This window comes from Coturnix japonica, chromosome 13 (genome assembly GCF_054131305.1).
Source record: "Coturnix japonica strain WE chromosome 13, WE-NBRP24, whole genome shotgun sequence".
In the NCBI taxonomy this organism is placed as follows: Eukaryota; Metazoa; Chordata; class Aves; order Galliformes; family Phasianidae; genus Coturnix; species Coturnix japonica.
The window spans coordinates 2,748,593-2,774,460 of NC_140675.1; the positions used below are offsets into that span (position 1 = coordinate 2,748,593).

Sequence of the window (25,868 nt, forward strand, 5' to 3'; positions counted from 1 at the left end):
ATTACAACTCTGTAGTGTTTTTTCTTTCTGTTTATTGACATACGTGCACTAAATAAAACAATGTTAAGCCCTGTTTTGTAAAAGTTCTTTGGAGCATTATTCCATATATTGGAATGTATAGTTCCCTATATAGATTGCCTTGAAACCTCAACAATAGATTTGAAGAACTTTCTGCACACAGTTTTACTATTAGTCTGGAAGCTATTTTATGTATATATTCTTTGTGCATGGGCTCCCTCTGGAGCTTTCTCTTATTAAAAAAAGAAAGAAAACCCTTTAAAACATATTTAGAGGGAGATTTTAATAAAAAGCATCAGAAGTGCTGCTATGTCATTGCAGGGTTCAGTAGAGCACTGTTTGATATCAGTGTTAGGTACATGAACAGAGTCTTACTGTATTATGCCATCTGAGGAGAGGGGCCCTTATAATTAACATCTAGTTGGTCTTGGAGAGAGCCTTGTGTGAAAACAATGCCTCACAGTGTAAGAGTAATTAATTACAGTACTCTGAAGATGCAAAGTGCCATGTAAATCCCAGACATTCATCATAGCGTTTAGACTCTAATGGCTAATAACAGATTTGATTTCGCTTTCAATGAATCATCATAATCAAAGAAAATTTTGCTTCTCTGAATATTTTCACTATTTTCCAGATGTGTTTTATTAGAGTGTGAGCACAGAGGGAGGAGAAACATTTTAATTTACTGAAATCAAACTCTGCCAGTATTGGTGCAGACACTTCCAGTGCTTTCCCCTTGGAAATTCTGGGAAATTTTTGGAAAGAATTTTATGTGTGAAACCTATTCGGTGATGCTGAAGCGTTTACCAGCATCTAGTGGCTGGCAACCCTGCCTGCAGTGGGGCGTTGGAAGTTGGTGATCCTTGATGTCCCTTCTAACACAAGGCATTTAATGATTCTGTGCTTTCATAGTTTTCCTTATCGAGGACAAAGTAAGCAGTAACATCTACATTGGTTTTCTCTGAAGGGAAGATAGTAAAAGTCGTATTTCCTTGAATTATGTTACTACTTTTTGAAGAGCTTATAGATAGTGTTATTCTGAGGAGCATTTTCTCTTTATTTTAATAAAATTGGATATAATTGTTCTGTGACCAGCTACATGTACTTTTTAAAAGATGCAGTCTGATTGACAACAGTAACAAAAAGACGTTATGTACTTGGATTTTTATCCTGTGATCTGCTTCCCAAGAGTCTTAAACTGAGCAGGGTTGTAGTTTGCTCATGTCTCAGTGCACTGTGACAGGTGTATCAGAAATTCTGTCACCCTTCTGGCCATTACTGTTTTTATCAGAGATTTTAGTACCTTATCAGATTTGAAGGAATTTCTACCGCATAGCGGCGCGACTGGGTTTCTGTTTCTTTTTTGAAGCTATTTCAGTGTTTTCTTGGTTTGTCTTCCTTGTGTTTAACATGAATGGAGTCTTGTACAATTAGCTTACAGACAGTGATGTGATAGAGATATTTCTTGCATGGTTGTAATGAATTTATGACTCTTCTTATAAAGGCATTCTGATAACAAACAATCTTTTTCCTGTGGAACACAGGGAAGGAGGCCAGGATGTTCAGCTTCAACAAAGATTCCCCAGTCATTGTTATATATATATTTTTTTACTCTATGGTGAACCAACTTTTATTTGCTAGTATTAGAAGCTCTTTTGCACTCCAACTTTTGGCAAGAATGACCCAGTGAGCACAAACACTGTTGCTGGGTACGTAGAATCTCTCAGTTTTGGCTGGTGCTCCAGACCCCTTCACATCTGGTCAATTTTTCTCTTGAAGTACATTGGTCTGATTAATTGTCTGGGGTGAGAATATCACAGGTGTCCATACTGTTCAGAGTTTCTTCTAAACGTGGAGGTCTACACAAAGTGCATGCTCCCTTACGCTGGTATTAATCATCCTTGCCTATGCATCTTATTTTTGCAGCATTCCTTCCTGTAATGGGAGGTTGTTAGTGGTTTTGCTGGTCTTGCTGCTTATTTTTATTTATTAGCCAATGCAGGACTAATAGTATATCGGTTTTAAAAAATAATAGAGCCATTATCTTTGAGACCACTATAAGTTGAGTTACTTCTTCCATTAATAATTCACATTTTTAGTCCATTTGCAAATTAAACATCACATTTTCATTTTTAACATCTACTGCTCTTTGGAAAAATTTAATTTCCTATCATTGTCTCATAATTAAGCTCACTGTGCATACTGTGTAACTTAAAGGACTCTAATAAGTAGGACATAGAACCAACTGTTTCAAATCTCTGCCCTTTAGAGTAGACACATTGAACATAAAAGTGGTTAAAAAAATGAAAAAGCAAGGGAAGCAGCAAAATCCAATGGGATTTTGTTGTTTCACTGAGCCATGTGCCTGGTACTGTGACTGTGGTCCTACTGAAAAAATGTTTCTTGACACTGTGGTAAAATGGGAGTTACCTTTCAGGCTGAAAACTTTTAATGAAGTTCTGTTGCAGTTTGGTTTGGCACACAGCACACGCAGGTGTTTTTGCTCCATTTTCTGTCTTCTGGATCCAGCCACTCTTTTCATGTAGCGAGAAACAACAGCAAGGGCTTCAGCCTGGCAGGGACTGCATGGGACTGATGCTTTGCAGATGGAAAGCAAAGTGCCTTACCCAGGCAAACACAGAGGCACGGCAAAAGTAGGACTGCAGGGAGGTGAAAGAACCAGCTATGGGTCCAACAACATTAGTAAGTTAATTTTCTGGACATCTGTTCAGATCCCATGAATTGTAAAAGGATACATTTTCCCCTGGTGATAGGACCCCACAGTTTGCTCCCTGAGATTTCCGCCTCTCTTTGCAGAGTGAATCTCAGGTGTTTTATGAGCAAATGAAAACCAAGATTTGCCTTGGTCCTGTGCTGTTAACAAGGCTGATTTTCCTCTGTCTGCTTGAGCTGCTGCTGATGCTGCACAAAGCCCAGCTGGTTTTGCAGGAATGGAAATGATATTCCATGAATGATATGAAAGGCATAGAAAGGCAAGAAAGAGGGAAAGTAATCGTGTGGGCTCAGCTGTTTACTATTTTCAGCGTACAGGAGACTTTTTCTGGTCTTCCTAAGTGAACCTGGTGAACTGAATGTATAATGTTAGCTCAGACCATGGTTCCTCAGTTTTCTGTGGTTTGCTAAGTAAGGACAGTGATTACAATTCTTCTTTTTCCTGTAGAAGATCACTGAAAACTAAATGAAAACCGTGCGCTTGTGCTGCACTTGCTGCTATGTCTTTTTCTTCCTCTCTCCCTCCTAACTACCTCCTGACCCAATTAACTGATGGAGAGGTAGAATAATAAAAAAGAATGAGTTCACATTAGTTTCTTGAGCAGAGGTGTCTCATTGAAGAAGATGGGTCTTGTGCGTGCTCCCACAAAGCGAAAATCCTTGGAAAATGCACACAGAGTGCAGAGCTGTGCTTTGGATCAAAACTTTGTAGAAACTAAGCTTCTTAGTTTTGGCTGCTGATGGCTCTGTTAGCTTGTCATTTTAAATGCATCAAGTTCCTCTTTGTGATGGCTGAATGAGTGTTATTCCATTCATTTGCTTTATGTGAGGACATTTTCCATACAGTTGATGCATGAATGGGTTTATGGTCCAATTTAAGATGAGTCTGGGGTTCTTCTGGAATGCTCTGCTCTACCTGTAAGGCTGGTGATTCATAAGGCAGGAGGGGTTTAACATCACAGACAAACACTGATTTATAAGAATATAAAGTGTTAAAACATTCTTTTTCCTCTTATAATTGTCAGTCCTAAGTCTCTTGTGGGGAAGACATATTTCACATTAAAAAAAAAGTAAATGCCACAGTTATACTGAAGACAAGAAGGATTCTTCCCCTCCCCACCCCAGTTTGATTAACCACAGCATTGTTTTTACTCTTGAACATTACTTGTTTCCTCTTCTATCTTGTACCAATAATATCCAGAGAGTGCTTGTACAAGCTTAGAGATTTTATTCCTTAATTTATACTCCAGGGGGTACATCTCCCAGAATCTTTCTAAGGAAAGGCCAGGGAAATGAAAATTGTTGGAGTTCTTATAGCCGCACCACTGAAGTATTTTAACCTTTTTATTGCTGTGTGGGTACATGCCTACAAATATTACCACTGACCTAAGTTTGTTCCGGGTTATAAAACTGCCTCCTGTTGATAAATGGGACTTGTCTTTCCAGAGACCAGGAGGCCAAGTATTTTAGGCCTCACATGATTATGATTTCCTCTTTTATTTCTGCTTATATGAGCTTAATCCAATACCCAGTTGAGGAGATAAGTCTTCCTGTTGACGCATGCAGCAATTGAAGGAAAAGATACAACAAAGCTGTTTGAAAGTTTCTGGTAGTTTATTTTTGTCAAAACAGAAGTGATTTGGTGGTTTCTTTACAGCTCTTCTCTCTGGCTGTAAATATGCCTGGAGAGGGAGCCTCAGTTCTAAACCAGGAAGAGCAGCCCTGAACCACTTACCCCATGCTGCTGATGAGTGTCTGAAGTGTACAGGACCCTTTTGTATTCTCTTTTTGCTACCACGTATAAGAAAGACCTTTTATTTTCATTCTTATACAAAGTGACATTAAGTTAGGTCTGCTTTCCCAACAATCCCACTGATGCATATCTTGGACTTTCTCCTTTGGGCTGCTTCTACAGCATGGTGTGATTGCAGTGGTACAGGGGTCATCCTAGGTGGCTGAACTTCCCTTCGTGCAGAGGGCCATCACTGAGCCCAGAGGAAACGTAACTTCCACAGGAGTCCTAGTCTGAAAGTGAGCAAGGACTTTAAAGTGGCCTTTAGGGGCGAATTTATGTCAGCCTCTGCACTCTAACTTGTGTTAAGCATGCCTTCTGTCATGGAAAAATCCAGGCTTGATTATTTTCATGGATGTATTTCTCAAGCGTATTTAACTCTATTCCTTTCCTCCTTCAGGACTCCAAATAATGTCTTGTGTAATTGCCATTGCGAGCAAATTTTTGGAAAGAATATTGCATTTGAGCTGTCAGCAATGCAATAATATAATAAGCAAATACAAGGTATGGAATAGGGTTGCATTCACAATATCTAAGTGCGTGTATACATACATGTGAAAACTTGTATGCGTCATATATGTGGAGTGTACATAGGTATAAGTATCTATGTATGTACATGTAAGGAGATTCTTTTACTGCAAGTGGTATTGGTCAGCTGAAATCTGTGAAATAATAAAGTAATCCACATATTGCATGTTGAGAATGAAAGGGAGAAATGTGCATGAGAATACATTGAAAGATCATGTAGCTGTACAGTTAAAGTAAATGTCTCAAAGTTTCAAGAGAAAGTAGGAAAAATACTCTTTACAGCTGTGCACTTTGCAGTTGCTGATCTATGCAAACTGATAAGACTGATAAGCATTTTGGAAAACAGACCAATAGGAAGGGGAAGCTTGTAAAGTCACCTCCCCACACAAAGCAAACAAACAAAAGAAGATAATTCTAGGATGCAGAAATGGGAAGTAATTGCTTTGCTGAGAACCTGAGATACTGCCAAACTCTTCACCTGGTGTGGTTTACTCAGTTTTGGATATCACGCTAAAGAAAGATGTGAACAAACTATAGAGAGCTCACAGAAGAGAATAATCAAAGTGGGAAAGACACACCTGAATGAAGCAATTTCTCAGCATAGAGGGAAGGTGACAGGGTGGGATGTGGTAATGTTTTTCAAATATCCAAGGTGGCTATGTGAGGAAGGAAATAATCTATTTTCGGTATCCAGAGAGTTGTTTGCTAATATGAGTACCGTCATCAGATGCAGAATTGAACTAGGATTTCTTATTTATTTTGTGAATCAACATATGCATGGTCATGTATGCAGCCATTGCTGAATTTGATGGATTTTGTTGGCTCTGCACTACATGCATATGTTGCAGATATCAAAAAGAAAAGTGTATTTTACCAGAATCTATTTCCTTACATTTTCTTGGTGGCTTTTTCTTGTCTTGCTCCCACTCTTGATGCAAGTTCATAATAAAATTAGGCCAACTTGATTCGTTTTTACGCTTGTGGCCTTTTCTTTCTGTAAAGCTGAACTAGATCCACAAAGAGACATCACAGAATTTGGCATCTTTATCCCATCATGTGCTAGGCTGCCTAACTCTAGGTGCAGCATTTGGGAGCTGAGCAGAGGGGCAGGATCACCACCTTTCACTTGCTGGCAGCACTTGCCCTCATGTAGCCCAGGACACCATTCACCTTAGTGGCCAGGGCTCCCTGCTGGTTCTGCCTAGTGTCCAGCAGAACTCTGACTTACTGTCCAGATGGTTGGCACCATCTATGAAAGAGCCTGGTGATTTTTCTCCTCAGTTGCAGAAATTTGCTCTTCCCTTCACTGAGACCCACGGGGATCCTGCCTGAAATGTAACAGTGGCACAGCAGCAGGAAAAAGGGGAGAAAGCATTTGGGGTAGGGAGGCAATGACCACTATGCTGTTGGCAGCACCAACACGATTCTGCATCTCTGTTTCTGCTTGATTTCCATGGTGGAAGTGGACAGCAATGACAGGAGTCCATGGGAGCTGATTTGTGTCCCAGCTGCCACACAGCCCCAGTCTTGCCAGCTCCACCACTGTTGTATTGCTGCTGCTGGTGGGGTGGAGTCTTCCTTGGTGATGGCAGATCCTAGTAGTTACTGGCCTTCCTGTGGGAGGCTCACTGGGTCCCCCCCAGATGGGCTGATGCCACAGGGCCCTGCCGTAGGCTCTGCCAGTTCCTCACCAGATGATGCATGATCCACAATGAAGGTGGAATAGATGCAGCTCTTCTGCCATGGTTGGCACCTCATCCCTGTTGAAGCTGGTTGGGCTGCTGAACTGGGCAGAAAGTATATTACAGGTGTGCTTGCTACGGTGTTTCACTTCATTGAATAATACGAGATTAATTCTCATTTTTCCTGTGTTCCCTTGAACAGCCACAGGAGCCTCGTGCTATTTGGAGTTTTTTTAAAAGCAAATTGAGGTATCACATATGAAGCTGTTCTCCATTTTAAAAAAATCGGGGGATTCAAGTAAAAAAAGATCATGATGTAACTTAAATGTTTCAAAAATCAAGGGTATCACTCAAGGCTATGTGCTGCTATTGGATTGGAGTTTGATTCTTTAGTGTTCCATGTGTTTTCCTTCCTCTGATGAGTTCCTGCATTACTCACAGTGGGATGGTTTGGGACGGGGTCTGATTTTGTGATGTCATCACGCAGTGTCATCACATGCAATCATAATCGGTCCATCTTCTGCTTATTAGGGTCTTTGTCTCTTTTATTAGTAATATCAGGAGTGCTGATTTACGGTCCTAAATTTCAAAGATGAAATTTAACACCCTCTATCTATAAGGACAGAAATATGGAGAAAGCAGCATGGGCAGCATGGGTAGGAACAGCAACGCCAGCAGTCTTGTCAAAAACACAGAGACTTTTTGTTCTAAGTTTTAAGGGATGTTTATTAGGTATTATAAGCAGCAGGCCGAGAGGCAGATGTTGGGCTCCCGGCCTGCCGGAGCCGTGCTGTGACGGCATTGCGGTGCCGGCCTAGTGCCGCCGCCGGGGCCGCCTCTTGCAGGGCAGCGCAGAGTCCTGGGGGCTGCTGCGGGCCTTCCTCTTCGGGGGGCGCCGGGGCCCCCCAGACGAGCGGTCCCTGCCCTGGGAAGAGGGACCCGCTGTGGCCGCCTGCCCTGGCTCCGTGCTGGGCCCTGCGGTGCTGGTGGAGCGGCCTGGGCCCGAGGCAGGAGGCTCCTGATGGGAGGTGCTGGTGATGGTGCTGGCTGCAGGACTGTCCTCCCTCCCTCCAGCAGCACGGGTGTCCTGGTGGTCCAGCTGGTGGCGGATGGTGGGGCCGTACAGGGCTGCAGCGATGCCGATGAGCCTTCTGACGAAGGGCACCACGTCACCACTGGTGGTCATCTGCAGCGCCTGCACCAAGGCCTCCTGGTCCAGCCCGTGCTGGCACAGGAAGTTCACGGTGGTGCACTGTGCCACGTAGACTTCCCACCAGTCGTCGCTGGACACCTCATGGATCTCTCCCTGCAGCCATCGGAGCAGGGGTCCGAGGTCTTCCGGATGTTGCTGGAAGAAGGCAGCCCAGACCTCGGCTGGGAAGTTGTGCTCAGCTGGGATGAGCACCGGCTCTGCAGGCCCCTGCTCGTCCTGCAGGCCGTCACCTGAGTGCGCTGCGGGCTGCGGGACAGCACACTCCAGGTAATCCTCGTCCGACCTCACCGAGTATCGGATGGTGGCGACTTTGTGCCCGCATACGGCACAACTCGGTTTCTTCTGTGCCCACCAGACGGCACAGCCGTAGCACAGCTGGTGCTGGCAGGGGGTCACGTAAGCCACATCCTCCCGTACTTGCCCACAGATGGGGCAGGTCCAGTCGGATGTTGCATCCATGGCCCGGGCTGTTCGGTGGGCTGGGGAGAGCTGAGGTCGGGAAGCTGCTCCCCTCACAGGTGCTGCAGCAGGCAGAAAGACGGTGTCACCAACTGCAAAAGACAGAGAGAGGCCACGGTCACTCACTGTCCCAGTCTCTCATCAGCAAACCCTCCCGGTCCCTGTTCCCCTCCTGCCACTGCGGAGGCCATGTCCCCACGGGCATAGGCCGGCCTGGGGAGGGGCCCTCAAGAAGCACCCCCAGCTTCTGGCGTCAGGCATTGCCACGCTGCCCACCTGCGCTGCTGCACGCTCCTCTCCTAGATGTCCCAGACGCCTGCAACCAGCAGGGTCGGGGTACAGCTCAAGAGGCTCTGGGACGGCGGCTGAGTGCTGCGCAAGCAACACCCAGATCACGTTCCAGCTCCAAAACTCGCCCTGTCCACACTCCAGTCCTCGCACACTCGCTCGGTTGGAGGCCAGGCACAAACTGCTGGGCTGGGCTGCTGCGCCCGCATTGGAGCAGTGTGGGCCAAGCAGTCACAATCCATCGCACGGAGATGTCACAGACCAGGGCTTGGCCGTGTTGCTGGGCCTCGCCTTCACTGGGGGACATCACCACCCGTCCCACAGCGACGCCGTCATCCACTGCTTGCTCATCACTATGCGCCAGCCTCACGTGCTGCACGTTTTATTATTCAATAAAATTTCCTGCTTCCCTCTGTCTCTTGAAGTTGGTGATCTTGGAGATCTTTTTCGGCCTTCATGAATCTATGATTTTGTGTTACCCAAGATCACTCTGATTTAGATGCTGAGGGAAACCTTTGTTAATGAATTTTCACTGCCAGTGTATGGAATCTGTTTTAAGATTTTTATATCAAGTAGTTTGAAGAAGGTAAAATAAGAAACAATTTTCTATCCAAGTATTTAGTTGGACATATGCTGCTGGTGTAAAGGAAAGTTACATGGTTTTTTATTATGGAAGATTAAAAATATTTTTTTTTTCTGTTTTTTAGTAAAGTGATGTTTTTATTAGTAAGTATATAAATTTTATTCCTGTACATAACACTGTGCTTTAGCCATTTTCATAAGCCATCTTGGAGTAGATTTATCTTAGAGTAAAAAAGTTACTTCTTACATCCAGTGTCTTGTTTTTCTGTTTTGGAAGAGATACAAAACAGAAGTCAAATGCACATACATCAAGTTATTAGCACTCAGTGGAGAAAATGTAGTGCATTACCAACAACAGTTCAGCTCTAGCTGATCTCCAGACAAAGGTACTTTATGATTCTTACACCTTCACTTGTATGGAGAGCATATCTACTGTCACAGAATATCGCCCAATTGAATGCTGTACTGGCACTATGTAGAAAATGGCACCCACATAAGTGAATGGATGTTTTGTTACTGCTTTCAAAGTGCTACTGAGTATCAGACTTGCCTTGTGACTTGCATAAGGACTGTCCTATTTGAGTTGTGGCTGAATTGATGCTGTCTCCCAGCAAGTGGTTTTGAGGCTTCTCTCTTTCAGCTAGCTTTGAAGGCTCAGGGGCAGCAATTCCTGGCTGAAGGTGAAAATTCTACTGCAAAAAGATGAACTGTCCCCTCGCTAGTGCTTGCTTGTATTTCTGTTCTATTTGGAGTATAATTTCATTTTGGGCCTTCTTCCTCCCGTGTCATATGAAAGTTCTATGCTTCTTTTTGGGTATTTTTTATTTAATTCCTGTCCAGAGGGGTATAAAATGCAAGATGAATTAAGCTCCTTGAAGATAGGAACATCTACCTCTTTTCATGTACCATTTTGGGTGAATGTATATAAAATGTCTAAGAAGATGTTTCATTGAGAAGTAATCTGAAACCTATGGACTGAGTGACAACAAGTTTGTTTTCTTTTGACATGAAGGACCACGTCAATTAATGTTTGAAATTTAAATGACCTTGTGAAGGAGAAAAATAAGTACTAGCACTGTCGAAGGACCTCATGGGACTGGTATCTAAACCTTTTTCTACTAAGCACGGTCCTTTTCAGTGGGGAAAAAAATATTAAGAATATTAAGGAGAATTAGAACTGGATTTTCTTTAAGGTCCTTTCCAACCTGAGCCATTCTATGACGCACTGCTTGCTCTCTTCTGAACTAGAAGAACTTTGCCCTTAAACTGATGCAAATGCAGTAGCTGACATAGAAGAACAAGAATGCTCTCTGAGAGTTTTTGTTATGAAATACGTCAAATTTGGGTACCTTACTAAAAATACATTGTGTTTTGATCTTATTGGCTGTTGGAGCGCTTGAATAGTTAAAGAAACATTGAAAACCAGGATATTTCTGTTGTGAGGTGACTGTCGTTTGAGTTTTCTTTCGTGATGAGCCTTCTTATTTTAAAGGAGCATGATCTTTGTACTTCTTGTTTATCACCTTAATTTTTTATGAATTCAGAATGCTTTAAGAGAACTTGCTATGTCTCTTTGTTTATCTTTTTGCTTTTGTCACTATTAGTTTTGAACACATGAATGTGTGATCAGCTTTAAGAAACTGTCCGGACACAGACCAGAAGAGGAAAAGCTGCCGCAAAGACATGCCATGGTTTTTAACCTCCCAGCAGTTAGCTTGCTCATTCTGACTATGCAATTTTTTAAAAGCCTGCATGAATCCTGGTGTAATCTGAGTCTGCCACACTGTGATTTATGACACCTTAATGCAGGAATTTAGATTTTTGCTTGTCTGCCATGAGGCACCAATTGTAGTAAAGAGTTAACGAGGGGACATGAGTAACTTGAGCACAGAATAATTTTGCTGCCATAGGTAGGATTTAAGCCTTACAAACCTGAACATTGTGTTATAAATATGGTAAACACTGCCTCTTGTGTATGCCATTTGACAAGGAAAAAGTAGGCAGTGTGTTTGGAACTTGCTCCCTATAAATGATAGGACACAGAGCATTCATGCATAATTTTCTGGGGTCTGCATGTGCAGGCTGGTACCAAGTTAATATGCCACATAGGTGCAAATACAAAACATGAAAAAACCACTCACAAGTTGTTCTTGAAGTTTCCATCAAATGCCCTTTGAGTTTATACTTTATTTCTAGGAGTCCCTTATATTTCTTTTTATTCAAGATGTTTGTCATGATGCATCGGATGCAGCACAGATGGGAAATGAGATTTTTATCTGGAAATGTGTATTATCTTTTACAGAAGCATAGAGTCCAGAACAACTCTGAAAAATGAGTTTATCTGTGCAGCTGCCTGGGAGAAGTCTTTCTTAGTTTCTATAGGTACCTTGTATGCTTAGTGGGAATGCATGACCAGCCACTCTTTCTCTGATCATGCAACCTAATATATTTAATTTCGTGGGTAAGGTTCAGAAAAAAGGTGGAAGGGATTTGTCAGGGAATACAGCCAGTACGTGTTTGAAATGTTTCTTTAAACTTGGCTCCTTTAACTATAAAGCTAGAAATTTAACTTGGCTTCCTGGGCAAACTTCAGTCGTCCTGATAAACATACACAAGGATGTTTGGATAACAAAAGAGAGAGCATTACCAAGGTGATGCTTAATTGAGCTAAATCCACATATAATCATTCCTATTATAGTGAAGTGCTGTTCCTCTTAGATGAAGTAAGCCACTTAGAAAATTCTGCAAATGTTTCATTGTGTTGCTGCTGCTTCTCTGACTTACACTAATGAGGATGAGGAAATGCTCTACTGAAATCCGTGGTGCTAAGCAACTGTTAAACATCATTTGACATGCCAATATTAAGACAGACTTATGTTTTCTTTGATTTTCTTTTAGTAAATTATTCATTATTATTATAAGTGATTGGGCAAAACTTCAAAAGGAAGAAAAAAGCAGCTAAGGATTGAAACAGGAGGAACTCACGTTGAACTGTTAATACCCACAAGGAAAGTGTTTTGGAACAACAGTAACAAAAAAGGCATAGCCTTTGTCCCAAATCATTTTTCCTCTTGAGTCACTTATCTAAGGACTGTTTGACAGATTCTGGCTCCATTTAATAACAGTTTTATGCACTCTGCACTCTCATTTTCTGTGGCATAAGGAGAACCTGTTGCTATTCAGGTGCCTATTTGGCTAACATAGATAAGTTCACGGGAAATTGGTAGCAACCAGTACATCTGGGAAGAGAGAGATCAACTCAGTATGTTCATTCCGATGCTTTAACTTCTCTTGCTTTTTAAAATTAATTTAATTTATCAGAAGTTGGTAAAAGATTGAAGTAAGGGGAGGAAATGGCATAGGCTGTGGTTATTTCACGCTTGTATTTTGAGGTTGTTTTCTGGGCATGATCTGCATTTCTTGGTCTTGCTTCACTCTATGTAGTGGATGGAGATGGAGGGCTTAGCTCTGGTGTAAAGCCAGCTGTTTCTGCTAGGAATCATGATATTCATTCACAGGTTTTTCCTTCAGGTGATTTTTACTGAAATTAAATGGTCTGGGAGTTACTTGAGTAGCTTATGATGCTTTTCTACAAGCATAAGTGAAGTATTCCTGGTCTTTTAGAGCACAGCTTTTCTTTAAATTAAACCATTTTCTGTGTGCTTTTATATAACCATTTCTTTATCCTTCTTAAAAAAAAATAAAAATAAAAAAAGCAAGTTTATACAGGAGGGAATACAGGAAAGTAGAGAACGATATTTGGCATGTTTTCTGAAAAGGGTAGATTGGGTTCTTGGCATCTGTTTGTTCCATATTTCTGAATATTGGGTTGGCCACAGTTTTTCGCAGTCTTCTTTCTGAAAGCTTTGGTCAGCTTGAATTCTAGAACAGCTGGATCTTCTGTGAAAAGTAGGTGTCAAGAAGACTCTGAGGGTCCTGGATTAGCAATTTCTTTCCCCCAGGCTTTCAGTCGATTGTGGCTGACAGTGCTGTACTTAATACATTTTCTTTCCAGTTGTTTCTGACAAATGTAAAGAAATCAATTCTGATATTGCTTTAGAGGAGCACCTTGTTCTCTGGTTTCTTGCTGAAAGCTCACTAAGATCTTATTATTCAGAACTCAGCAATTCCTTAGAGGAATAACTGCTGTAATTTGGACTGGGAATTTAGGTAATGGAACAGTATTTATGTGAGTCCACTTACAGTGGAAAAGAAGGAGAAGAAAAATGTGAATAAAGGAAGGAGAAATATGTCAAGTATTAGTTCAGAAAAAATTAGCATTCAGTAGTTTTGTTCATATTTTATATTAGAATGGCAGATTGTTTAAAATTTAGTCCTAAAGTCCCACAGTAGTGCTAGTAGTTAGATAGACCTCATTTTATCTTTAGGATAGCAAGAAGAATTCCCTTTTTTTTTTTTTTCTTTCCTCCAAAATATGAATTTAATATTGTGACTTGTTAGATATGAATCCGTTTTGCTTTCCTAAGGGCTTGTGCATCGCTGGAGATATTAAAGATGGAATAGCCTTATTCAGTCATCAACAAGGCTGTTACAGGTTTTATTCTCTGGACTATGGTTTCTAGTATTGTGCTCTCCTGGTTTGATATGCTCTCAACAATAAGGCTGCCTTATCTTTTCTCAGGAGGATGTTCTACTGCCTAATACGAATCACTATCAAGAAATACTTAAGATATCAAGTGTACTGTTTCTAAGAGATCTGATGCAGCAGTGTATGAAATTGCTCTGTATGGAACTCGTGCTGATCCATCGACACAGGGAAGCTCAGTCTGAGCTTCATGCTTCTGGAGTTCACAGGAAGGTTCTCATCAGAGGAAAAGGTTTCTTATTTTGCTGCATATATTCCACCTAAAATTAATTTTGAACAAAACTAATGATAATTCATCCACATTGGTGAAATATGAGGTCTGCTTCAAAAATAATGCTTCCTACTTTGTTGGCCTACAACATTAGAGGCAGATGGTGGTGGTACGGCAGTAGAGAATGAAAATTCCCACCAATATTCCATTGCATTTTGTTGCTGTGTGACAGATAGAAGCAGAAGGGCAGACTAACAAAGTGGTTTCTGGCATGGAAGTGCAGATGAAGCAAAAGTGTGTCATCCAGTGGTTTGGACAGGTTATGGAGGCTCTTAATTCTCCCTTATAGATGAGTTCCTTTACTTCATGTGTCTTACTTGTCTTAAAACTCTGTCCATTTTATTAACATAAAGCAAAATTTGCTATCTACTAACTAGAACTGAAGGCAGTTCAGCATGCGAAGTCACTCTGAAGCCAAAGAAGCATGGATTTTTACCTCCCCGATTGCTAAGCAGCAGATGTAATAAAGCTGAAATATTTGTATCACTTATACTGGAAGTATGCTCAGTTATGTCACTATTTTCAGCTCATCTCTGAAGTCAGTTATGTCTATGCCTGCAGAATACCAGGAAAGCTTGTTATGAGTATTATCTACTTCATTACCTACTTCATCCAAACCAACTAAACTAGTGAAGAAATTTCTCCTCTGTAGCACCTCCCCATGACATGCCTGTAATCTTCATAGATGTTTGCAGAATTTTTGCCATCTCACGTGGTTGGACGTTTGCTGAGGTGCCTTACTGCTGGCTTAAAGAGGAAAGCAACTGAGAGAAGGACCTTTGTGACAGCAAGAGCAGAGTAACTGGTAAAGCCCATTTAGAAATCTGCAGCTTTTCTTGGCCAAGGGCTCCCCAGGGAGCTCTCTGGAAGTAGTTCTGTCCATCTGCTGAAAGTAAGGATACGTGCTGCTGCTTAGCTTTGCGCCCAAGCCTTCTTGGTAAGCTAGTGTCAAGGTTTTATCAGTGTTCAGTTGTTACTGCATCACCTGCTGAATAGACTGCAAAATGTGACTGCATGAGCAGTGGGAAGAGCAAGGGGCATTTTATGTATGTGCACTAATGTGAAGGCAATATTAACTGCAGAACCTCCAATTTGCTTTGGTCAGAAGCTGCTAAGTTTGCTTTTTGTTGTGAGGAGCAAGATTGAAAAATAAGTAAATCAAGAAGTTTTCTACTGCTTTCATAAGTATGAGTGTGAATTTAGGCCACAGAATAAAACAGAGATTCTGAATTAATACTAGGGAGTACAGCATCTGAACCTTTACCTGAACAGGCTTTTCTACTGTACCAGCTCTAAATTTCCGTTGTTCCTAACACCAACCATACATGTAAATCTTTTGAGATGTGTCTCTTTTGAGAAAATGTATCGAGAGGTGACCTTCAGTGTGCTGCTCATTGTCACCTTCTAACCAAAGCCACTATGCTCAACTTAGTAGGCAGCTCTGCTCAAAGTGCTTGACTTATGTTTGAGATGCTCTGCACTGCTCCTTCCAACGTGTGAGATATTCTCAATAGCATTTAGACTGTCAGGAATTGACAGATGCATCTGTTTTGGCTGTTCCATGTTCATAGTCTCAGTCTGCACCAGCTGTTTTCTCCCAGTCCCATTCAGGCAAGAGGGCAGACTGAGTGCCACGTATATCCTTTCTTTGTGTGTTTGTGAGAATAAGTTGTCTACTCCTTCATAAAATGCGTCTGTGATGACAATCTCATATAAATGAGGGCAACCTCTTGAGACACTATCTCTTTTTACAACCATTGTTTCTCTTTATTGAGATACACAGAACTATTTTCATGAAATAGGATAGTTTCTAAGGCTTCCAATTGTATTATTTTTTGTTTTTCTCTGTCTGTTGCTTTATAAATCAGCAAATCTCTAATGTGTTTGACACTGGGTTTCAACAGCGTAGGCAGGCATTCTGGTTTTCAATTTTCTGTTGAACACAGTGTCGGAGGGTGACAACCCACACTTAAATGGTATTGTTCCTTAATTAAATAGTACGGAATATGGATAGGAAACTGATTCCAAGGTCTTTCAAATAAGCAATTTATTTTGATACTGTTTTCCAATACCTATTTAAATGAAGGATAATGGTGACTAGTGGTTGCTTGTCTCCAGGTGCTCTTTAAATTCATCTCCATTAAACTCTGGTCCACTTTCAGACATACCTCTGGGCAGGTAGAACATGCAAGAAAAATGCATTTGATATAAGCAGTTGTTAATTCAATTGTGCTATCTTCTAGTGAGACTGTTTCAGAGAAATGCAAGTAGAAATCTAAGGGAAGTTTGTTTTAATACACGGAATGAAAATGGATTGGGAGTATGCCACTCCAGCCGTGCTCTATCATCTAAATTACTTTTGGTGACCTAATCCTTGCCAATAGCTGTTGTTAGTAACCATAAATGCAAACTGACACGTGAAACCTGTTTTGTTCAACTTCAGGCAAAGACTGCTGAATTTGCCTGTTCATCAAATTGTTATGCGCCTCATATGTTTTAAAGTACTTCTATTTTCTCTCTTCGATGGTGTGTGATGCCACAGTAAGTAGTTACTAGTTAATGCTGTTTAATTTCCACCCCTATGAAGGGAGACAGGTCATTTTTACACTTTCTGTATATGAGCATGTGGACGTTCAACCTTTGAACTAAACCTTCAGTTTAGTGTTACAAAAGCAACACTAATCCCCATTGCTGGGACATCCATCAAGAAGTCCATTTGTTTAACTGTTCCACACCATAGACATGAATCCTTTGGTTTCTATGTCTATTTTTGCCACAGCATCCTCGTGTTGTCCTCTGTGCTGCCTTGACTTTTTTTCTTTGGTAGCAGACTGCTTGATAGACTTCATCACAGCATATTTGAACTGAAGAGGTCAATTGCGTAGCCTGAGCTGAACTCTGTTCCTAGCATCAGTTGTCTTGAGTGGTGTAGCTCTGCAATCCATCTTTAGTTTAAAGCATCTGTCGTGGTTTTCAACTCCTTCTCCATAACTGAAGAACCAAGTTATAACATTCAGAACAGGGCAATACAGTGAAGCACTGACATGTTTTGGTAGTTTAAAGAAGCTCCAAGTTTATTGTAGTAAAACAGGGACAGGCAGTTTGCATTTGCTTCTGCAACTCTAATCTCATCAGAGTTAAGACAGCCAAGATAAACCTAAGGCAACTTCACACTTAACATATCTTTTTAATGCAGTCATGCTTAACGGTGCTGCTGCTGTATATTCCTAGGGTAACTATGGCCTGTTTCTCAGTGTGTGCTGAAGTGTTTCTGTTTTTAATATAAGGATCTGACTTGAAGAGGAGAAAAACATCCCTTTTCCAAGTTTTTCATGCTGAGAACTACAATTAAAAGTAATTGCTTCTATTTCCAAAGTAAAACATGACTTTTAAAAGCTGTAATATTCAGCAGTACCAGGAGGACGCTTATGTCATGTTGAGACAGTTTCGATATTTCACTTTATAGGTGCTCCCATCTGCCTCTCTTAAAGCAGTTCTTCCTGAGAGATGAATGAAGCAGGTTTCTCAAAAAGGCAATATAAAGGGAAGAGGAACACAAAATACCAGAAATAGAAAAATGAAATAAATATAAATGCCGCATCAATCTGAAGGCATTTGTGCAAATTGCCTCATAAATATAAACAGTGTAGACTGCTGTGATAAGTAGAGGCATTTTAGGGCTGAGATGTTTTGTATACAACTCCGATGCTAATTGTAAACGAAAAAGATTATATTGATAAATGAACCTTGTCTTACTTCTTTTCTTCTTCTTCTTCTTCTTCTTCTTCTTCTTCTTCTTCTTCTTCTTCTTCTTCTTCTTCTTCTTCTTCTTCTTCTTCTTCTTCTTCTTCTTCTTCTTTTTCTTCTTCTTCTTCTTCTTCTTCTTTTTTTTTTTTTTCCCCTCATAAAATAGAGGTACAAATTGCATGAGTTAAATTTGTTTTACCTATAAGCCATTATAAATAAGAGAATCAAGAGAATGTCTGAACTTTGAGAGGAAACAGAACAACATAAAATGGGTTTAGAAACCTATCTTGATTGGGCAATGAATTGTGCTGAAACAGCTCAACATAGAAGGACATGATCAGAATATCCCAAATTTGGAAATTTAAGTTTTATGCCTGGGAAGGAGAATAGACTGAATTAAAACAAAATACAAGTTCAGATGACATTGGAAGGGGAGATATGGCTTTCTGCAGAGTTTGCGCCTGCCTGGGAAAATCTGCTGTGATCTGACACATCCAGAACAACTGGACAAGTATTGGTTTTGCTGGCTTCCTTAATGTGTTGTTCCCTGGAGTGCACACTGTGGACAGAGTAAAAGCCAGATGCTTGCCAAATACAACAGAAAGGAATTACAGAATTAGAACCCTTAGCAGCCTCTTAAAACGCTATGAAACTTGTGAGATTTACACATGGCATCACTGCTTTCCGGCTTAATGAATTGGCCAAGTCCATTTTCCACTGCCCTTTGGACCTCCTCTGTAGGTCATCTCCCTGCAGAGACAGGCCAGCCTTTTAGGAGACCCAAGCTTTCAAATAGAAAAGCCATTTTTTTAAAGGCCATGCTCCTGTATCCATAGATGTAGGAAGTACTTTTAGCAGTAAGGATGGGGTAGGTTGGAGCATGTGTAGGAAGGCTGGGAAACCTGATGCCCTGACATCCTGCTCTCCATACATTTCCTGCAGGATTTGGGGCAAATTACTTTGCCTCTTTGCCTGGCAGTTACACAGTTGTGAAATGGGGACAGCTGTCCTCCTCTATTTCTCAGAGGACTTGTGAAAATAAAGGCATTAAAGATTGTGAAGCCATCTGTTGCTATGGTGATGAGGCTCATTTAGGCACTGAAGCACCAAGATTAGAAACTAATATGTTTCCTGCACAACTTATTTAGAAATATGGATAGGCGGCACTGACATGTAGGGTCTGGCTCTGCCTCCAGTAACAGGGTTACTGATTTTCATTGGGAACAGAATCTATAGATTGTAGCAGGCACTCTTTGCTAAGCCTTGGTATGTTAAATGCCTCAAATTGGGTCAGTTGCATAATGCCTCATGGTTGCTTGTTACACCAGGTAAAAACAATGTGCAGGATTTTAACACCTATTATGATTGCTAGATGCTTTTGCATTTCTTGTTAGGCATTCAGAGCTCAGGTGAACGCAGTGGGAATGTGAAAACTTTGCTGGGGAGGTACTGGAGGAAAGAGCAGAGAAAGGGTATAGGGAAATGGATTTTCTTACTTCAGCCCTGCCATAAAGAGCATGCTATGAATGAGTCAGAGGCTGGGGAGAAGGATCAGTGGGATACCTGTGATACTGCTGTTGGTGGGGAAGGATGATTACTTCCATTGTTGCTTTGCCCTGCAAGTGTAAGTTTGATATCATGAGGCTGACAGATTTTGCAGATCTTACCTGCCTGTCTTTTCCCAATGCTCTGCATCAGTACAGCTAGTGCCGTTTAGCTGTATTGAATAATTCAGGTTGGAAGGGACCTTTGGGTCCTCTGGTCCAATGCCTTGCTCAAAGGAGGGTACGCTTCAAAGCTAAACCAGGTTACTGGAATTCTTGTCTAATCAAGTTTTAAAAATCTCCAAGGATGAGTATTCCATACCCTTTATGGGCCCCAGTTTCAGTTCTGATCCACATTTTTCACTATTATTTAACTAGAATTTTCTTTGATGCTGCTTATCCCTGATGGGTCTTTATTGGACTCTGAGGAAAAACTGCAGTACCTTGAAGCCATGAGACTGTGCTTACAGGACATTTGCTTATTAGCAAATGCTGCATGACCAGAAATCTTCCTGCTTGCAAGGCCTGAGCTTCACCCCACGTGGGACAGCCCTCTGCCACACTGCTGCTCATTCTCAGCCTGAGTCCTTCCTGCATTATGCTGCTGTGCACCATCTGTGTTTGCCCTTGGAAATAAAAAGACTGGAAAACAAAATCCTACTTATGATGAGGAGCTTTAATAAGCACTTGATACAAATAGAGAAAGCATCTGGGGTCGGCTGTAAGATGTTTGCTTTTAAATGGCCTATCAAAGTATGAGATGCTTTCTCTAAATCTGATCTTGAGAGAAATCTGAGTTCTATATCCCATTTCCAGATGGCATAACTTAATATCATGGTGAATTATTTGGCACACTTTAAACAAATTCTTCTTCTCTCTGCACCTGAGACAGAAGCATCATCAAATTATGTCTGGAAAGTTTGGTGAATTATTGTTTCTTATACTTAAAAACATAATACAGCTTTTCAGACTTTTCTGGGACCTGGTTAGTATTCTCTCTTTTTAAACCTAACATGACTTTTCTCCTATGTGTTTGTGTTTGGGAGTTATTCTAGCACACCATTCTCAACCATCTGTTTTTGTTCAGTGTTTTGAATCTTCTTCCAGCTTCCCTATAGCTCAGAAGTCTCCAATGCAGAGGGAGAATAGGCTCCAGTAAAACACTAGAGTGGTTAAGTGGTTCCAGCATGACCAGCGTGAGTTTGCTCTGTTTTTAAACAATGTGAATATGAACTAAATGAAAATGCTCTGAAGGAGAAGGACAAGGCAGGAAAACTTCTTATTTTCTGTATCTTGCTGAGACATTGTAGTCAGAAGTAACAGGAAAATTGATCATTTTCTCACATCCAGGTGATGGCGCACATGGCCTCTATTAGCTGACAACAAATTTAGATTATGTTTATGTTGTAGCCAGCTTTGTCAGTAATTTTCTTTTGAAGTAGTAAATAATATTAATTGTGTAGAACAGAAGCATAAATACTGTTCTTTACCACTCTCTGCTGTTTAGAACATTATTTTGAGAAGGATTTGTATTTCCTACAGTTTTTAATATTAATTTGTTAAGTCATTCATGGCGTGTTCAAGTGATTAAGACTCAAGGTCAGCTTTCCTGTACCTCTAGGTCATTGCAATGAATTTCAGTTTTTATTTGCTTCTGTTGCCTGAAGTACAAGCCAACAATCACATGTAAATGCACTTCAGAAATTCCACAGGTGTTCCATGAACACTGGCTTATAAATTGAGTTGAGACAGAATAGGATGCAGCTGAAACATAAAAGTAAAAGGTTGCAGAACTGTATTCCTGCAGCTGGGACCATGCCTTGGGGGGCATTTATCAGTTCAGACAGCCTCCTGATTAGGACTCAAAGAAACACAGGAAAGCACAGTGAGGGTGGATGTAGGAATAGGGCATTGCAGAACATACAAGCCAAAATCAAACATCTGAGGAGTCAAAATGTCAGATATGGAGTGGCCGAAAAACAATTGGAAGTCAGTCAAAGGATCCCAAAGCCATCACAACCAAAGCAAAATGTGGTCAGAAACAGGGATAAGGCAGGAATGAGTGGTGCTGACCCTTAGAGCAATCTCAGGATGAGGTGTAAGAGCCCCACGTAGCACAGTGGTGCTGTCCCCATGTCCTCCATGCCTGCCTGGGTGCTGCCACCATGCCTTAGGCTGACTGTGAACACTCTCCAACACCTCTGCAAGCTGTACTGCTCAGTTGCATTTGCAAATTCTTAAACACTTTCTCCTTGGCAATGCCTCTGCAAGGAAACGAGTGACACTTAGGTCTCTTTCCTTTCACTGTCGGCCTTGTTCTTTGGCTTGTCAGGGTTATTATCATTAAGGGGTTGCAAAGCTCTCTTCAGCCTGTTAGCAATTAGCAGACTGTGGCCTGGGATTTCTGAGACAGAAGATGTGGCCTTGCAAAAGCAGTTACAGCTGAGAGTGGTGTCTTTGCTGTGCTCTCTTAATGCGTAATTGACTGCTCCAGGGCAGAGGGAATGAGCAGACAGAAGTATCGGGGAAAAGTGTATCGTTCTGCTTTTTCTTGATCTGATCCAAGCACTTGGTTGAATCTACAGTGAGCAAGGCATGCTTGTAATTGGCCTGACTTTTCTTTGCTGGGTTTTGTTATTCCCCGAACTATTTGGAGCTCTCCAAAGTTTTGGTGTTAAGTCTAAAGGAAGGATTTCTGTATGTTATACTCAAAATGGAGTAAAAGGTCTTCAGGGCCAAAAGCCTTTGGACCTTTGTGGTGCTACCATACTGGAAACCTAAGTTAAACACTCTATCACCACTGCAAGCTTTGTCTCTGCCTTAGAAACTAGACTAGTATTTTGTGGACTAACCTTTGTGTCTGTGAAAGCAGACTTGCACTGTGGTTCAGACCTGGTAGAAGCGAAGTTCTGCTGATCTGGAAGAAATGGTTCTTTGTTCCTATTTTCTTCCACTGTTTGGATAGAGAATGTTTTATGAAAAATGACTGTGTTCCAGGTAGCTTTGTTGCAGCGGATAGCTATAGCACTGCCATGTAGCTGTATCATCTCAGTGACTGCAATAAAAGATTCAGTGGGCTTGATTCTGCTCTCCATCTGATGTGTTTATGCCAGCAGGCTTCTGTGGCTGTATTATTGTTTGTTTCTAACAGTGTCAGAACAAGAACAGAGCTTCTGGGGACAAATATAGGTAAATGGAATATTTCTTTGGAATTCAACTCATTCGTTGCTCTCCCTCACCTGTCTAAGAGCAGACTACCCTGGCAAGGCTCTGAACCAACTTCCCATACTGGTCCTGTTCCAAGAAGGTCATCTGAAAAGTTGTACCACTTGGCAGCGATTTAAAAACAAATAATCAAACCTACTTGTCTCATTTCTTCAGAAGGGAGAGAAAGGGCACCAGTCTTAAAGAGAAATTTTTGAGCTGTGAATTCCAAGGAGACAGTGGCATCAACTACGGCCATGACAAAGTTGGAGGAGAATGCAGATTTAAGAATTACTCTATCCTTACTGAATAGTTGTTAGCTAAGGGTGGAGGAGAGTGGATTTTACATGGTCCCTTGGTTAGTGAGCTTGAGTGCATTATATACTGCTATTATGCATTAAATGCACCATGTACTAGACAAGATGTCTCAGTAGAGTTGAGGTCTCTAAAGTCAAATATAGTAGTGGCTGTCTTCAGCTCTGTCTTTAGTGTGAACATCTTTGCCAAAGGAGGGAACTTGTTTTAATTGACTTTTTTTTCTCTGCCAACATTTTGCTTTGGTAAAATAAGTGAAAAATCCTATTAGACAGGGGAAGGAAAAAAGAGAGGGACTTTTTGTCCCTCAGTGTGTTCTGAATATTTGAAGGATGTGATGTTTAGAAATCAGTGAAAGCTAGATAGGATTTAAATATTAAGGGGCAGGAATTTGCCTTCAGGTAAAGGATGATATTTGCATGACTCATGTTGTTAGGTGAACATTCCTGTGTATTGGTGACCTTTTACCTTGGTAGCAATGGGAAATATGTTAAGTAGGGGGCCCAGTTCTTCATCGTGTTCCACCATAGGAAATGATTAGAGGGAACTCAAAAATAGTGTGTAGCATAACAAGATGCTGAACTAAATATTTTCACTGCTCAACTAAATCTCCCATTGCTTTTAATAACACACTATTTTTTTTTTTCTTTCTTTCTTTTTCCCATGAATACCATACAAGAAGAGGAAATCTTGTAACAACTGCTATGGAAGCCATGAATTTCACTGCAATTTCATTTCTATAGTTTAAATTATATGAAAGAATATGCTGATTTATCTGCTTAACCACGTCTCTCCTCTGCCTGGTATTACAATTTTCAAGGTATCCAAAGAGTAGGAATGTTTTGGTGGAGGTTTGTATGGTTTCTATAATGCAGCGATACTTGAAACAAGTGTCAAGTATGTAAACAAAGTTTATTGAATTTATTCTTTCCTGTTTAAGTCCTGTACGGGCCAGGAGTCCAAAAGAGAATTAGAAAATGGTGTTCTGCATGTCTGCTAATGATGACTTAGGATTGCTGATACTTACTGAACTTGTAGTGAAAGGCTTTTTTTCCTGTTTTAAGGGGAAAAGATCTATTTTATCAAACTGTAGCCACAAATATTCAAGATTATTTTTCTGATTGGATGTTATCTGAGCTGCCTATGACTGTATCTTTAGTGTCAGTCTTTATGTTGGTCTTTTAGCTGATGCAATATAAAGAAATCATAAACAATGGAGTATGTTTATGTAATTCAAATAAAATAGTGATGCAGATAAAAATAGCTAAGTTCCATTAACTTTTCAGACCATAATAGTGAAACACTTGTAAGTCGTAGGATACGCTTGAATGTCTGTAGTACCAATTTATCCCTCTGCTTAGTCATTCATTTCTATTTAGATCTTGGTGCTTCTGTGCAGCCTGTGATTAGATTGGCAGTTCTCATTTAAACCCTAACTCATTCAGTCTTGGTTATCAAATAGCTTAAAAGGCAAGAACAAACGCTGTTGTTTTTAAGATGTACTGATATATGATTTGCATCCTTACATGTGGTATAGGCTGGATTTACCAGAGTAAATGTTCTTTCATCTGTAGTTTTCTTTGTAGGTATTTTGTGTTTTGTTGTGTGGGTTCAGTACACAATACTTTAAATGTTATATTTGTTCCAAATTCGCCGTTGTAGCGAATCAGAGCGGAGCAGGATGAGAAAGTAGCATGTTTTGTAAAAGAGAAAAATTTTACTTTACAACTTTAGGAAGTGGAGGAACCGGTACTCCCAAAAATATCCCTACCCATCAGTACTGCATCTCTGGCTCCATTCAACTTTAGTTTTCTGACTAGCAGTACTGTCTCATCGTCACCAAGCACTGTTTCAACATCAGTGATGAACAAGTTGAATCTATGTTGTATGCTATAAATGCTTTCCTGTATGAGTCTGTATCTGCTCTTTTGCAAGTTAACTTCTGTGGTGCTCATGAAATTAACTGGTGTTAGTTCATACTGAGTTGAGTAAGTCAGAGTTGTATTGCAGTTTGGAGAGAAAAATGCAGGTTTTTGATTGTCAGTCTTAGACTTGCAAATGTCTGGTTAAAGATAACTGTTCAAACACTATGGAATTTTAGGGAGGTGGGGTTTTATGCCAAGTTCTTCATAGTGGTTTTGTCAGAGGTAGAATTAATTTTCTTTATAGTAGCTATGAAAAGTTGCCAGTCTGTGATGAAAACAGTGTTGATAACAGACCGGTGTTCAGCTGTTGTTGTGTAGTGCTTACGCAGCATCAAGGCCATTTCTGCTTCTCAAGCAGCCCTGGCAACAGGAAGGCTGTGGTGCACAAGGGCTGGAAGAGGGCTCGGTCCCGTGTGACCAAAGGGATGAGCCATACCGATAGCATCATGCTTGGCACTAAACATGGGGCCAGGAGGGAAGGGGGAATAATGGGAGTATGTTTGAGGGAGTGAGTAACTGCCTACTATGGTTACGCCATGATATGAAGTTACTGAATTAGAGGTAGCATAAGGTGATCGTTCAAGCCTTGCATAGAATGAGCCTAGGGTGCAATAATTGGAATATTACTATATAGGAAAAAACATTAATTGTTCTAGAATACTTGAAATAGTTTTGCATTTTTTGAAGCAAATATCTGCTTTAACCTGTTGAGGAAGTTCTTTAGTAGAGCTGAGTTTAGAGATGTCTTCAATTTCCTGCTTTTCCATCTATTTAGACCTAATTAGCATCTCATCTTTTTCTCTTGGTTTGTGTGATTTGGTTTTAAAGATGATGTCTTGTAGACTCACTAGCAGACTTCATTTTGTTTTATTATTCCTCTAATCTGTGGATTAGAAATAACTAAAACACCAGATTTCTGAACTTCACTGCAATTCTGTGTTGCATTCTGAATTCAGGTAGT

General features: G+C 40.8%; 1 protein-coding gene across 5 annotated transcripts in view; it reads left to right on the forward strand.

Moving 5' to 3' along the window:
* LOC146758586 (receptor-type tyrosine-protein phosphatase T-like) overlaps positions 1-25,868 on the forward strand; it is a 199,151-nt gene that overhangs the window by 42,646 nt on the left and 130,637 nt on the right. The gene's annotated exons all lie outside the window — the stretch shown is intronic.